This window comes from Phacochoerus africanus, chromosome X (assembly GCF_016906955.1).
Source record: "Phacochoerus africanus isolate WHEZ1 chromosome X, ROS_Pafr_v1, whole genome shotgun sequence".
Classification (NCBI taxonomy): Eukaryota; Metazoa; Chordata; class Mammalia; order Artiodactyla; family Suidae; genus Phacochoerus; species Phacochoerus africanus.
In genome coordinates, this window is record NC_062560.1 from 11,156,388 (window position 1) to 11,169,283 (window position 12,896).

A 12,896-nucleotide genomic window follows, 5' to 3' on the forward strand; every position below is an offset into this window, starting at 1 on the left:
TTACTCAAATGAATTCATCACCTCTGTAGCTGTATAATGATCATAACAATCCAGGTTCACAGGATTTCAAAACTTTGTTTATAAAAAACGAGTGATGGGATGGATTTGACCCATGGAGCATGATTTGTTTTGCCAAGTTCTGCTGTCAACTACAGAGATGAATGGCACAAAGATACATGAGGGTACGTGTGTGGAAGTTTTAAGTCAGATCTGCTTTTTATTGCTTTCTACTTCCTGTTTCCTGGTCAGACATCAGTAGCCCTCCGGCTGGAGTGATTGTGCCTCCCCGGGGACATCTGTCAATGTCCAGAGGCATTTTGGTTTATCACAACTGAGGTGTTGCTACTGTAGCTAGTGTGTATGTAGGCCATGGATAATGTTAAACCTCTGACAAAGTAGAGGGTAGCCCCCACAGTAAGGAATTATGTGATCCCAATGGTGAAGTGCGCCAAGTTTGAGAAGCCCTCAACTAGTTGAATTAGATTCATCTTTCAGCCTATGGCCTGTCCCCTCTTCTCTCTTTCTCTCAGCTTGATGGTGCTCTTCTCCCTTGCTGCCCCCAAGAGAGATCAACCCTTCCAAAGAACAGTGATGCTGCTCTTAACATAAACTCATGAAGCAGGGACTGTGATTTGGTTTCTTCACATGAAGAAATACACATGCCTATGTTCAAAGCCTGGATCTTTCCATTCCACCTCACTGCCTCTTCCTAGTTCTTAGAATGAATTATATGACTGGACGTAGGACTTCCAGGTTTGGACAGCCTCCACGAACACCGGCTATGCCTAGAAAACACTGTTAGATTTATGTCTTCAAGTCTTATGTGTCAAGTTTCTTTTTAACCATCATTAGCTCAACAAAGAGCCTTTGTGAGAGTCTGGGCTTGAAACACTGATGTTTGTCTCCTTTTTCCACGTCAGGAAACAAGGTCAGTGGTCAACCCCATGCCTTCCCTGTTGATAATAGCTTTTTGACTTCCATTAGTGCATGCAGGCATTTTCCCTTTCCAGCGCTCTACCTCCTGCTTAATTTGCCTTGGGATGGAGCTCCTGCTGACCTGAAAGGGAGTAACCTGTGGACACAGGTGGAAAAGGGAAAGAGAGCTGAAGAACAGAGCAAATCTGGCCTCTGGGGGAGGCCATAAACAGGAGATTAGAGCAATAGCCCAAAGGCCAAACAAAAATCAGTGGGGCTTGAGGCCCTGGAGCCTCGCTCGTGTCTCATTGTGCCGCCTTGTGTCCATTCATCCAACGAGCATTCATTGAGTCCCATGCTGCATGCCCGGCAGGCTTCTAGGTGCTGGGATGCAGCAGCAATGAGAGGGACAAAAGCACCAACTCATAGAGCCTATCAAGTAAAAGTACCGTTTATAGTAGAATGAAAGGCAACAAACATTATGGAAAAAAAAACACATCAGCAAAGGGGACGGCGGTGCTGGAAGAAAGATTGCAAATTGTCAGTAAGGGGGTCAGAAGAGGTGTGCCTGTGAAGGTGACTTGTGGCTGATTTGGACGAGGTGAGAGGGCAAGCTATTGGGATATTCAGGGGGAAAAGTTCCAGGAGGGAGAACTACAACAGTTTAGACTCTGAGGATGGAAGGCACGTGGTAAGTTGTAGGGCAGTGAGGAAGCTCGTGTGGCCAGACTGGAGTGAGACAGGGGGACAGGTCGGAGAGGTGAGTGAGGAGATCAGCGGTACACTGTCTATAGGTCATGGGAAGAATTTTGTGGCTTTTTTTTTTTCTTTTTCATTATAGTTTATTACAAGTATTGATTTAGTTCCCTGTGCTATAAAGTAGGTCCTTGCTGTTTATGTCTCTCTCTCTCTCTCTCTCTCTTTCTCTCTTTCTGACACACTCATGGCATGTGGAAGTTCCCAGGCCAGGGATTGAATCAGAGACACAGCTGTGACATACGCCACAGGCTGCAGCAATGCCAAATCCTTAGCCCACTGTGTTGGGCCTGGGATCAAACCCCCACCCCCATGCTGCAGGTGGATTCTTAACCCACTGTGCCACAGCAGGAACTCCTGTTTATGTCTTTTATGTGTGGTAGTGTTTATATGTTAATCCCAAACTCCTTTTTATTCCTCCCTCCCCCCCGCCCCATTGATAACCATAGGTTTGTCTTCTGTATTTGTGGGTCTGCTTCTGTTTTTGTAAATAAGTTCATTTGTATCAATTTTTAGATTCCAGATATGAGTGATGTCATATGATGTTTGGCTTTCTCTGTCTGACTCATTTCACTTAGTATGAGAATCTCTAGTTGCATCCATGTTGCTGCAAATGGCATTTCTTCATTTTTTGTGGCTGAGTAATATTCCACTGTGTATAGGTACCACATCTTCTTTATCCCTTCCTCTGTCAATGGACTGAGGATTTGGCTTTTACTCTGGGCAACATAGGGAATCGTGCAGAGGGCTATGAGCAGAGAGGAATGATAAGAGCTGCAGTCTTTGAAAATGGATCCCTCTGGATGCTGAGTTGGGAAGGGAACATCTGTTCCACAGGAAGAGAAGGGTCTAGTCATATCAGTTATTCTCCTTTGAGACTCTCTTCCTTATTTTCCTCCAAGCCAGAGAATAACCACCTTCATGAGAGTCTGTTTGGGCATCAGAAGAGTGGTCTTTATCCAAATCTCAAGACTGGAAGAGACATTAACACCCCCCTCATCCTATTCTCCCATCTTCCTGATGAGCAAACCAAGGACAGTTTATTGTCATTGAGTCTTTACTGGGAGCCCACAATCTGCTCAGCGTTGCAGTGGTTGCAGACAAGACCGTACCCAAAAGCCTTGCCGTTGAGGAATGTTCTATCTACCAGATGAGCAAATCAGCAATTTCAGAAGGGCATATGTAGTATCATAAGAGATGCGCTTGGCACGATTGAAGTACAGAAAAGACACATCCGACTCAGCCTAGAAATCAGAGAAGACCTCCTGGACGAGGGGACCAGAAATCAGTGTCCTGCTTAAATTCCATGCCAGGGCCTCAGCCCAACCAGCTCTCCCGCCTCCTCTGTCCAGCCCTGTCTCTACAACATAGTACCTTCTAGGAGGCAGAAAACTACTTTCATGTGATAAGAACACCTAAATGCAGGCAGTTCATGTGCCAGTTTCTTAGGAAAAAGGCAACCTAGAGGCGGAAATTGGTCTTATCAGTCCTGTGATGGAATTATGGGTCAAAAGAAATAGTAAAGAGATTTCAAAGTTTGTAATTCTTTGCCTCTCCAAATCTTCTGTCACAGTGGCCGTTGCCTCCCGGCATTGAAGCTTGGTTTTCTCACAGTGGTAAGGAGGAGTTCTGAGAATAATTAATACATTGTTGTTTATTCATGAAGCCTCCCAAAGACCAGGCGAGTTAGGATTTAATAAATGCAACAATACGTACAAATCGACTGCCCTGCTGTACTTGTTCTTAACTTTTTTGTTCCCATCTAAACACCTCAAGCAGTTTATTGGTGTTAATTAATTTACTCAACGCCCTTGGGTAAGACTGGTGAATATTAATATTCTCCTTCAGTTTACAGAAGAGAAATTGAAGCAGGGCTCTTCCCTAGGCCAAACTTGGGGACAGGCATGGTTGAGTTTCCTTGCTTTTCTAGATTCCCTTTTTTTCCCCACTTTTTAAAGCTTTGTTGAAGTCGAGTTGATTTACAATGTTGTGATGACTTCTGCTGTACAACAAAGTGATTCCATTACACACGTACCCACATCCATTCTTTTTCAGGTTCTTTTCCCACATAGATGATTACGGAGTATTGTGTAGCATTCTCTGTGCTAAGATCCCGTTTTGATTCAGCCTTTCCACATTCACCCCGTATCACCAGTTCCAGAGGGGCGATGATGTGCCCACCACCACTTCCCAGACTGGCCAGTCAATGAGCTGCCCATCTTTCCGCTAACTGTGGTCGAACGAACGCAGCTCAGCTGTTAGAGGAACTTCGCAGCCAGGGGCGGGGCTCTGGGTCAGATTGAACTCTGTAGTTACCTCCTTGTGAATCTGGGTGGATTACGACTCCGTGTTTGTTTCTCCACTTACAGCACAGATCTGCCCACAGTGCCTGCCTTCTGGGTTTGTCGCATAGATTACCTGAAAGAATATACGGAGAAATGATTCTGGGGCCAGGCTGTGTGGCTTCAAATCCAAGTTCACCATTTCATCGCTGGGAAGCATTCCCTATGCTCTCGTCTCAGTCGATGTTACCTGTAGTTCTCATTATTGGGAAGAGATGAAGGATTGAAAAGCGCGTGCCGTATTTCTTAGGTTTTACTCAAAGTCACAGAACTGGAAACTAACGCCAACAGCATCTTGTCCAGAGACTGGCAAACTACAACCCGTGGGCTGAACCTGGCCCACTGCCTCTGTTTTCACAGCCCACAAGCTAAAAATGCTGTGGAAAAAAATCAAAAGAAGAATGGTTCATGACATGTGAAGATGATGTGAAATCCGCATTTCGGGGTCCATAAATACAGCTTTATTAGCACACAGCCGCGTATTTGCATGTTCTCTGTGACCCGCTTCTTCATATAGGGAGAGAGTTGAGGCGTGGCCACAGAGACTGTGGAGACGGAAAAGCCTAAAATGTTTATTTACCCCCTGGCCCTTTACCGAAGATGTTTGCTGGCCCCGATCTAGTCCGACACGAGGTCATCAGCTTGAACACTTTTTGTGTCGGCGAGGTCACTACCGTATTCAGTCACCTCCTCTGTTGCCCAAGGAAATCCTGCCTTTGCTTAATCTCTCCCTGTTGGTCCTAATTCTTTTCTCTGGTTGATTCTTCACCCACATAACTACACTTCAGCCACACCCCGTCAATTCTCTCTTGTCTAGATTATCCATCCCTACACGTCTCCACTATGCCTTGCTGTTTCCAGACTCTTCACCATCTGTGTTGCCATCCTGTGAAAGGACATCCAGGCTAGGTCCACCCTTGCCTGCTCTCATGAGCGCTGACCTCTCTCTCCCTCTATAGGACTCGCTGTGTTGGTAGGGACTGACTCAAGGCCTGCCTTCCTGAGAGCTTATAAGCTTCACAAGAACAAGGACCTTATTTTCTTGTGTTTCCTATATTTTCTTGTAGCAAACACAGTGTCTGACGCTGCTGGTTCAATTATTTGTTGAAGGTCGTTAAATGACCACTCTATAATATACCTCTTAAAATATTACATTCAGGAGTTTCCTGGTGGCTCAGTGGGTTAAGGACCTGGTGTTGTCATTGCTATGGCTTGGGTTACTGCTGTAGCATGGATTCGATCCCTAGCCCAGGAACTTCTGGATCCTGCAGGCGAGGCCAAAAAAACCTACATTCAGAAATGTGGAAATCCTGTGAAATTGGATTGTGATGACCATTATGTAACTACAGATGTGATAAATGCTTTGAGTAATAAAAAGAAGAAATGTAATACTTCAAATGTCAGCTGAATTCTACACTTCTGCTACTGCTGCCCATGACCATAATATTCTTTTTATAAATAAACAATGTATCCTATTCACATGAAAATTGTTGGGATATAAAACTCACCAATTTCTTTATTTTATGGAAATATAGTTGATGTACAATATTATACGTTTCAGGTGTATAACATAGTGATTCACAGTTTTTAAAAGCTATACTCCAATGTAGTTATTATAAAATATTTACTATATTCCATGTGCTGTATGATATATTCTTATAGCCTATTTATTTTGTAATAGCACTTTGCATCTCTCTTTGGATCCCTTGCCCCTAACTTGCCCCACCCCTCTCTCCTTGCCCCACTGGTAACCACTAGTCTGTTCTCTAGATCTGTGAGTCTATTTTTGCTATGTCCACTAGTTTGTTTTGCTTTTTAGGTTTCACATATAAGTGATATCATACAGTATTTGTCTTTCTCTTTCTGATGTATTTCACTTAGCATAATACTTTCCAAGTCCATCCATGTCATCGCAATGGCAAAATTTCATTTTTTATGCTTGAGTAATATTCCATTGTATATATGTACTACATCTTCTTTATCCAGTCATCTGTTGATAGACACTTAGGTTGCTCTCATATCTTGGCTCTTGTAAATAATGCTTGCTGTAAATATCAGGGTACATGTATCTTTTAAAATTAATGTTTTCAGTTTCTTTGACTATGTACCCAGCACTGGAATTGCTTCATCATATGGTGGCTCTATTTTTAATGTTTTGAGAAACCTCCATATTGTTTTCCACAGTGGCTATACCAATTAACCTCCCACCAGTTTCTCTTAAAGGAGTGATTATGAAGCTAGGTCTTCTTCATTCTGTTCATGTGAAATAGATTTATTGAACTTTTCCAGTATATCTATTCTTATTTACTTTCGTTCATTTCAGCACCTTGTTCCAGCTTATGGAGGTAGTTTTTAATCTTACCTCTGTAATCTAATATATTTTCTGCTCTTACTATACTTGAGTAACTAACAAATTGAATTGAGGGGGAGGTCTGTGTATTCAGTGGTGTTGGTGACAACAGGGTCCTGTGGCAAGCCACTGGAATCTTGCCCCCATCTTGATCAAATCTTTCTCTTAACACTTGGTTTAGTATTCATTTGACAGGAACTATCAGAATCAAAGCCTAGGCCAAAAGTTGGAGGTGGAACAGAAAGGGGAACTCAATGAGGTTTGAGGACTTTAAGTGCTCTTGAGTCCTCCAGAGAGAACCTACCACATACTCTACTAAAATAAAGGGTTGCCTTCTAATTGAGATGCACATATATGAAAGAGTAAATTCATCTGTGGTTCCATGATGTCATAGCAGCAATGGAATCCTTATTTGTAAACTTGATATCATGTCTCAGTCTCCTTAATTTTGAGGATGCAGAGAACGTTGGAACAGAGGGGAACATAGAACTATGGAAAAATCTCTCATTGTTCTGACCTGCATTTTCAGTTCTGATGAACAGAAGGCCAGTGGAAACTTACCAACCAAGGTTCTAGCCTGGTAGGTGAACCTCAATTTCATTCAAGAAAGCGTTCAATATATATCTTAGTAGCTTTAATGAGATACAAATTGCTAATCATAAAATTCACTGATTTATGGAGTTCCCTTCGTGGCTCAGTGGTTAACGAATCCGACTAGGAACCATGAGGTTATGAGTTCAATCCCTGGCCTTGCTCAGTGGGTTAAGGACCCAGCGTTGCCAAGAGCTGTGGTGTAGGTCGCAGACACGGCTTGGATCTCGTGTTGCTGTGGCTCTGGCGTAGGCCGGTGGCTACAGCTCTGATTGGACCCCTAGCCTGGGAACCTCCATGTGCCACGGGAGCAGCCCTAGAAATGTCAAAAAGACAAAAAAAAAAAAAAAAGAAAGAAAGAAAGAAAGAAAGAAAGAAAAAAAATTCACTGATTTAAGGTATGAAATTCCGTGTTTTTAGTTTGTTTACAGAATTGTGCAACCGTCACCATGCTCTAATTTTAGAACATTTTCATCCGCTCTCAAAAGCAGCTCAATACTTCCTAACAGTTCTCCTCTGTCCCCACCTCCCCCATGTACTCCCGGCCCTAACTAATCTGCTTTCTGCCTCTATAGATTTGCCTATTGTGGACATTTCCTATAAATGGAATAATGCACGGTGTGGTCTTTTTAAAATTAAAAACATTTGATGTGTAACATTGTGTAAGTTTAAGGTGTGCAATGTATTGTTTGATACATTTTTATATTATGATATGACTGTGGTTGTCATGAAAATATACGGAACCCTTCATGAACTTGTGTGTCATCCTTGTGCAGGGGCCATGCTAGTCGTCTCTGTGTCATTTCAATGTTTAGTATGCGTGCTGCCTAAGTGAGCAAAGTGTGTGGTCTTTTGTGTTTGGCTTCGTTCATATAGCATAATGTTTTCAAGGTTTATACATACTGTGGCATGTACCAGTACTTCTTTTTATTGCTGAGTAGTATCCCGTTGTGTGAGAAAAATACCATATTTTGTTTTTCTGTTCACCAGTTAAGGTACATTTTGATCGTGTTCACTTTTTGGCTATTATGAATAATGCTAGTTTTGAGGTATGAGTCTTTTCGTGGACATATGTTTTCCTTCTTCTTGGGTAGACACCTCAGAGTGGAATCTCTGGGTCTTATGATAAATTATGTTAAGCTTTAAAGAAATTGCCAACCTATTTTCCAAAGTAGATGCATCATTTTACCATCTCACCAGCAATGTATGATGGTTCCAATTTCTCTGCATCATGTCCAACATTTGTTATTGTCTAAACCTAGGTAATATTTTCATTGACACTAGAATGACATTTATTTGATTAATTTTTTTCACTTTTTTAAGTTTTAACGAAGTGTAGTTGATTTAAATGTTGTGATAATTTCTGCCGTTCAACAAAGTGATTCAGTTAGACATGTGCACACATCCATTCTCTCAGATTCTTTTCGCCTATAGACTATCACAGAATATTGGGTAGAGTTCTTTGTGCTCTACAGCAGGTCCCCATTGGCCAGTCATTGCATATACGTCAGTGTGCATATTTCAGTCCCAAATCCCCAGCCCATCCGCCCCTCCGCCTGTCCCCTTTGGTAACCATAAATTTGTTTTCAAAGTCTGTGAGTCTCTTTCTGTTCTACAACAAGTTCATTTGTGTCCTTCTTTTTTTTTTTTTAGATTCCACATATAAGTGATATAATATAATGTTTGTCTTTAGCGCTGACTGACTTGCTTCACTTAGTATAATTTCTAGGCCCATCCATGTTGCTGTAAATGGCATGATTTCATTTTTTTATGGCTGAGTAATATTTTGTAGTATATATGTACCACATCTTCTTTATCTGTTCCTCTGTTGATGGACATTTAGGTTGCTTACATGTCTTGGCTATTGTATATAGTGCCGCAGTGAACATTGGGGTGCGTGTATCTTTTTGAATTATGATTTTCCTCTGGGTAGATGCCCAGGATTGCTGGACCATACTGTTTTGATGACTGAGGACTGATTAATTTTTATTATATATTTCAGGTAATTGAATTTTAGTTATGGAAGGCTGAATGCGATATGAATTTTGCAAGATTGTTATTGCAAATTTCAAGGTCACTTAAAATGTGTAAAAAACAATGAAAAAGAAAAAGTCAGGGGAAAGTTTGATCCATTAATATTTACTAATATTATCGTTAATAATATTATTACTAATAGTTAATATGAGTAACATTAATAAGAATTAATACTGATATCAAACCTGTTACAACGAATGAAAAATGCATGTTAGTACATTTGAGTTAGTGCACATGAGTTTGTGATGAAGCCAAGCTGCAAAATAATGGCTACACTTTAGTAAAAAGGTGGAGCTGTGAGTGGCCTCGTGGTCCTTAAAATAGAAGAAAAGTGTTTTGACTTGATCTCATGTGGACTTCTCCTCTCCCGTTTTTTGGACTGAATGCTAAAATAAAGTCAGTATCAGATGGTTTATGTTCCAACCCTGTGCTTCTCAGAGAGGGTGACCTTGGTCCCCTAGGGAACCAAAGTCGGCAATGTCTGGAGACCTTTGTTATTGTCCCGAATGGGGGAAGGATGTTAGTGACCTCTAGTGGGTGGAGGCCAGGGCTGCTTCTGTACATCTGATACGCACAGCCGTCTGCCTCAACAGAGACTTATCCAGCTCAAAGCGCCAAGAGTACTGAGCGGGAGAATCTCTGCTTTAACCAATGCTCCTGAGGGTGCAATAATTAGAATCACTTGAAATGTTGGTTTCCCCTTATTTTGCTTTGTACAAGCAGGTACCGCGTTAGTCCCTGACTCCGTGCAGGGGGTCCTGAGTCTTGGGGTGGTGGGGGTGATGGCTGGGCCCTGTATTTGTGATAAAGATCTCTAGCTGATTCTGTTCCTCTGTTTCTTCATTCCTTCTCTTTGCAACCCAATTGAAAACTGGCTCTGGGTATTTTGTAAATGCCTGTGGCCCATCTTTTTAGGAAATTAATGTTTAAGATGAATAATTGGAGGAGTGGCTATTTTCTTATTCCCATTTCTTGTTCTATAAAGAATCAGTCACTCAGTTCCTCTCTCTGTGACAATGAGGCAAATCTCTGGGTTATCAAAGCCCAAACAAGAAAATGTTTACTCGTGTTTTCCAGGAAATGCAGGTTTAAATTATTCTTTGACATTCCTATAATAATTCTTCCCTTGATTTTAGCAAGATCAGCTTCTCACTGAAATAATACCAGAAGCCCTTGGAGACTATAAATTTTACAGTGAGCATGGGGCCTGGGATCTACATATGTTCTGCTTGAGTTATTTGGGCACAGTTTGTGTTATGGAGCAATTGTGTGTTTAGTTGAGCGCAGTTTCTCCTCTGAAGCATGAATCCAGCTTTTTTTTTTTTTTTTTTTTTTTTTTTTTGCTTTTTAGGGCCGCACCCACGGCATATGGAGGTTCCCAGGCTAGGGGTCAAATCAGAGCTATAGCTGCCGGCCTACGCCATACCCACAGCAACGCAGGATCGCAGGATTGGAGCTGTGTCTTCGACCTACACCACAGCTCAGGGCAACGCCAGATCCTTAACCCACTAAGAAAGGCCAGGGACCGAACCTTTGTCTTCATGGATGCTAGTCAGATTCATTTCCTCTGAGCCACAGGGGAGTGGGGGTGGGGATGAACTCCATGAATCCTGCTTTTAAATGACTGCACAAGGTACCATGCCAAACATGACTAAGCCTGGAGGCAAGAACATGAGTTCTGGGACAGACGGTCCCAGATTGAGATCCCAGGCCTGCCCCTTACACGCCGAGTGACTCAGGACAGGTGTCTTGAGCACTTCGAGCAACCAGTTTTACATTTGGAATTGGGGACTGCTAGCTTGCTTCCATGCAGGCTTACTACTGCCCACTAGCCAATTCTGCCTTGCTTTTGCACATAAAGTTTTATCAGGACACGGCCATGCTCGTCCATCTACATATTGTTTCCAGTTGCTTTGTGCTACCAAGGCAGAACAGAGTAGTTTCGACAGACACTGCAGGTCGCCAAAGCCTAAAGTATTTACTCTTGGGCCCTTTACCGAAGAGTTTGTCAACCAACAACTCTAAGATTTGATGAACTTAAATAGAGTTCGTATATGGAAATCTCATCTCAGATCAGATCTTGGAAAATGTTAGTACCCATTCCCTTCTAGACCCAGTAAATTGTTTTCAAACAACAGCAATAATACTAAAGCTAGGATTCATTCAGCATCTAGTGAGTATATCCCTACATGGAAGAAGACATTTATTTCTTGCAACAGTCTAGGTAGGGGTAGTTCTCATTTTGTCTATGGAAAACAGAATTTCAGAGAGATTTTCAACTTCCTCCAGGTCATGGAGTTAATTAGGAGAATTGTGATAAAAATATAAACATCACAGCTGTTCTGGTTTTTCTCCTTCCTCCCATTTAAATAACCCTGTAAGACCTTTGTCAGGACAGTTTTGGAAGCACCTCAAAAAAGTAGGTGATGGTTTAAGCAGGTGAATAGACCTCAAAGGCCAGAGTGCAAATTTATTTTTAATGTTTGCTGTCGGTTGTTCTCTGAACACTTTTGTATTTGTATTAATCTGTTGCTCTCTGCCTTGTTCTCCATATTTTTTCACCCCCCATTTCTCCTCTTTAATCCTGTGTTTCCATCCTTCCACTTTGAAGCTGCCCTTTCTTCATTGAGAGCATTTTTGTGAGAGGATAATGAGCAGCCCCTGCACCTGTGCAGCCATAAAGCAGGTGGTTGAAGGGAGCAGCCGCGTATTACCCTGCAACTCTTCTGTAGCTAATTGACACCAGTGCTGTTGTTTCTAAGGCATTCTTGTTTTTCTTTGGTCTTTTGTCTTTTTAGGGCCGCACCCATGGCATGTGGAGGGCTAGGGGTCGAATCGGAGCTGTTGCTGCTGGCCTATGTCAGAACCACAGCAACGCCAGACCCGAGCCGAGGCTGCGACCTACACCACAGCTCACGGCAACGCCAGATCCTTAACCCACTGAGCAAGGTCAGGGATCGAACCTGCAACCTCATGGTTCCTAGTCAGATGCGTTTCCGCTGTGCCAAAACTGAAACTCCAATTCTAAGGTATTCTTCATATTAAAACACTGCCATCCCTAAAGACCCACTACTGACTTTATGGCTTATTATTTTAGGACATATCTGCAGCCCTGAGAAGCTTCTTTAAGGGTAGAAAACCTACTTCAGTTCACTTTTTTTTTTTTGATTTTATTTTGGCCGCACCCACGGCTTGTGGAAGTTCCTGGGCCAGGGATCAAACCTGTGCCACAGGAGCAACCCAAGCTGCTGCAGTGACAACGCTGGATCCTTAATCTGCTGGCCCAAGAGACTGCCCACAGTCCCTTCTAGTGAAGGGACTGTGGGCAGGAAGGACATTCAGCATTGGGGTGTGTGCCTTTTTGTTCATTGGCACCTGGATGTGTATTTCCACGTCTGGTCATTGTCATCTGGGAGTGCGTTTTCTTGGTTCTTCTTTTTTCTTTTTTTTAACGTTAACTAATTTTTATTTTTTTCCATTATAGCTGGTTTCCAGTATTCTGTCAACTTTCTGCTGTACAGCAAAGTGACCCAGTCACACATACATACATTCTTTTTCTCACATTCTCATGCTCCATCACAGGTGACCAGCTATCGTTCCCAGCTCTCTACAGCAGGATCTCATTGCTTATCCACTCCAAATGCAACAGTTTGCGTCTATTAACCCCAGAGTCCCAGTCCATTCCCTCCGCCACCCCCCACCCCCCCCACCGGGCAACCAAAGTCTGTTCTCCAAATCCATGCCTTCCTTTTCAGTGGAAAGGTTTATTTATGGCGTGTATTAGATTCCAGATGTAAGGGGTATCATGTGGTCTCTGTCCGAGAGTGCATTTTCAAGTGCAGTCATCCAGCCTCTGCGGGTGCACCTACAGAGAGGGAGCCCTGTCAAGCTTGTGGGCACACTACCCT

The 12,896-nt window shown here is 42.6% G+C and overlaps 1 non-coding gene across 1 annotated transcript; it reads right to left on the reverse strand.

Annotated features, from left to right (window-relative positions):
* Positions 1-7,685: 7,685 nt before the first annotated feature.
* Positions 7,686-7,793, reverse strand: LOC125119067 (U6 spliceosomal RNA). Its single transcript, XR_007133021.1, has one exon. It is a non-coding gene; the product is annotated as a U6 spliceosomal RNA (small nuclear RNA).
* Positions 7,794-12,896: the final 5,103 nt, after the last annotated feature.